General features: G+C 42.6%; 2 non-coding genes across 2 annotated transcripts; one reads left to right on the forward strand and one right to left on the reverse strand.

Annotated features, from left to right (window-relative positions):
• Nucleotides 1–2471: 2471 nt before the first annotated feature.
• On the forward strand, nucleotides 2472–2543 carry TRNAP-CGG (transfer RNA proline (anticodon CGG)). Its single transcript has one exon. It is a non-coding gene; the product is annotated as a tRNA-Pro (tRNA).
• A 723-nt stretch (nucleotides 2544–3266) lies between these two features.
• TRNAP-AGG (transfer RNA proline (anticodon AGG)) lies at nucleotides 3267–3338 on the reverse strand. The gene has a single exon. It is a non-coding gene; the product is annotated as a tRNA-Pro (tRNA).
• Between the last annotated feature and the right edge of the window lie 222 nt (nucleotides 3339–3560).

Genomic DNA, 3560 nt, shown 5'->3' on the forward strand with positions numbered 1-3560 from the left:
TATTGAGAAAAGTAAATAAAATACTTTCATTTCACTTCATTTTTGAAGAAACTGCACTCCTAATCTAGCGATCTAGCAGTACTAATGTGATAATTTATATAATATAGAATATTCTCGCTACTCGACAGTAAGCCTGTCTCCGGCTTCCTCGTGCCTTCTCCGCCCCATCGACACTACCAGAGTTCAAAATTTCAACAATGTATATTGAACCCGGCTGCGGCGATGTAGCGAGGCAGGCAGCGCAGACGTACACCGCTCTCCTCAGCGCGAGCCGAGCCTCTGTCATCTGGCAACAGTGACATCCCTCTCTTCGTCGCCTGTGTGAATGCGGGAGCAAGGGAGGAGATTCCACCGGCCGGCAGTGCTAATATGGTGGTTAGAAGGAGGAGGTGACGCCAACGGCGTCCATGCATAATCCATGCATACAGCGCCCAGTGTTCTCTGGTACGACTTCTAGCGCCTTCAACATAGAATTTTGTAATTCTTAAATATTTTAATGTGTCCTAAAAGCATACAAAAAGCGCGGACATGTGAAATATTTCAGCCTGATTAAATCGTGCGCTTCAAAAAGGACGGTAAATAGCCCTTCTGTCGCACTGTTGCCAAATAAGCTTGTGTGAGTGATATGCTTTGCCATTTCGATGTAGAGTTGCGATACGATGGTATATACCACCAATCCCATGCCCTTCACGAGAAATAAGTAGTTGTCGAATGTTACCACTGCCGCCTGTCCATCATTCTCGATCCTTGTCTTTTTCAGGCTACATTCTCACATCGGGTCATAAACCAACAAGCCCGGCCATCTGACTTTTTTTTTGTTAAATATCTGCTCTCTCACAGAGGATAAAAAGGCTACGGCAGCTGTGCAAAGCATGATGGAACCAGAACAAAGCAACACTCTGAGTCCCGCCTGATTTTCTAAATGCTAATAGGGTCTTTGTGACATGCTGATTAACGCATTCAACTGCCTACATATCCTGAAACTTACTGCTTAAACAAGCTACACCGGCTGGTTAGCAATCAGCCATCGCGATTTGAACGGATAACACACATACTGAGCAGTATGCAACAACATATGTGTATTGCGTTACTAGCAGTTGATTTATACTTTAGTAAAAATTAAGAAAACATTCCTGGGGCCCATAACCTCAAATAACGCCGAGTGGCATAATGTGCATACATTTTTTTCGAACTAGCACAGTGCCTGTTGTCGAACGCCATGGAATCTCAGCGCTGGCACACGAGGACGAAGGGACGAGATACACACAGGGCACTTGTGTGTGTGTGTATCCTCCCTTTGTCCTCGTCTGCCAGCGCTGCGATTCCATGAGGGATTTATATTTATGAGCTAGTGCGCAAGACATTCATACTTCATAGCACTGCTCTTACCTCGAGTGCATATACGGAGAGATAGTTTGGGCAACTGCTCATGGCTGCATGTGGAAACGGGAAAAACTTAGCGAAATCTTCGAATTTAGAATCTGGAAATTGACATCGTGTCATGCCGTACTTATACATAGTGGCCTCCTAAATTCATCTTATCTGAATAAGTATTTGTGAAAATAACGCAGCAATAATGTAATACTGTTCAGTTGCTTTTCTGTGGCTGTTAAATTTCCCGAGAAGTAATGACAACTGTAATCGGTTATTTGTTTTCTGCAACGTGTAAATTACTGCAACATAAATTGGTAAGCAAATAGCCAAAAAATAATACATAGATGCATGAGGCTGCCAAATTGTATCAAATATACAAAAATGAGGAAGCGACAGATTCATGTAACACAATTTGGGTGCAGTACATTTTCTTTTTTCTATACTCGCTGTCTTTCAGCCAAAAGCTGCATGTCACGACAGCACCATTCTCCGAGTTTTCGCGCGCAATAGTTTCGGCCTTCTTTCAATCTTCACATTCGAAATCAGATGTCAGAATAGCGAGAACATATATAGAATTATTTTGTGATTGATAGAGATATTAAACTTCCTGCATATTTTTTATATATGCCTCGGGTAGGTGCTTCTACATGTTGCTTCATGACTGTGAATTGGATAAATTGCAAAACACAGAATAAAATATTGCTCCATTATTAGGGTCACAGAATATATTTATTCACATCATTGGTTGGCCCCGATAAATTGCGGAAGCCACAGCTGCGTAGTCATGAGCTAGTATGTGGTTATTCAATAGTCACAATAAAAATATACTTTGAAATTATTTCGCAATATTCATCATATCTAATAACGTACATGCGTAGTCTTCAGACAAGACATTGCTTTACTCTAGATGAATTCCAAAGCCTGAGCTGTAAGCGTATTTGAGAGTGCTATTAATGAAATGAAGTTTCCTATTCTATTCTACCTGTTCTACACGGTCGCACGGCTGTTACCTCAACAAAAGGAAGCTGCCCCACGCCCTCCCCTGCATCAATATATGCGTAAATAAAGGTTTTCTGTTACTGAAAAAAAGCAAAATTGGCTCGTTGGTCTAGGGGTATGATTCTCGCTTCGGGTGCGAGAGGTCCCGGGTTCAAATCCCGGACGAGCCCAATTCTTTTTTTGCATAGCATCGCGTCATATGTAAAGCGAACGAAGTTTATCATCTTGGCTGCACCTGAAATTCCTTATAATACAGCCGATGCTGAATGCGATCTAGAGAACATGGCTAACTATTCACCCGCCCCACATGCAATATATTTGCGCCCACAGTTAATCACACAAATGGTGCTGCGTTCACAGCTTGTTTTTTATTGTGAACAAGAAACCAGAGCGGGATCTGAAACGTCAATTAACGTTTTTGACATGCTAAGTCATTTACTTATAGTATTCGTTGTCCTCATTGGTCTCAGTGTACGTTTATATATATATGTTTTACTAGATTTTTTCTTGATGTTTCAACAACTTTGTCTGTGCTCATGTATTAATTTATGTACATCGCCCCCCCCCCCCCCCCCTTCCCTCCCTTATGTGATACCCTGTAAAGGGTCCCTAAATGTTCAATAAATGATAATGATGACGAATATCTTCCGCTAAGTAAGCTATTGATCAACTAGTAACCAGCTGCAGCGGACAAATCCATAGATGTGAATTGTCGTACACAAGGCAGTCAGGCCTAAGGTAATGATTACGCTGGTCTTTCTAGGTATAAGCGAGCGATATGGAGGGTGAAATATTCCAATTGAAAGTAAAGGTAGGAACGACACGATCGGATGCGTTTGCAAGTACTGGCTAGTCGGGTCCAAACCGTAAAAAAAAAAAAGAAAAACACACACGGGCTCGTCCGGGATTTGAACCCGGGACCTCTCGCACCCTAAGCGAGAATCATACCCCTAGACCAACGAGCCAGGTTGGAAGGAGACGAGCTGCAGCTGGAAATTCAGGGGTCTGGTTTCCACAGTACACAGAAGTGGACGATAAGCAGACCTTCGCTGGAATTAACGTGCGCGTTCCCTCTGAGTGCTTGGGAAAGACATTGGTGCTACTAAGTGCGCTTATCTTTTGATAGAATTTATATAATTGCTTGCTGTCGGGTTTCATGCTGACTGTTCGGAGAGTGGGGTGACAAC

Source organism: Amblyomma maculatum, chromosome 10 (assembly GCF_055883805.1).
Source record: "Amblyomma maculatum isolate TAMU_Amacu chromosome 10, ASM5588380v1, whole genome shotgun sequence".
Lineage (NCBI taxonomy): Eukaryota > Metazoa > Arthropoda > Arachnida > Ixodida > Ixodidae > Amblyomma > Amblyomma maculatum.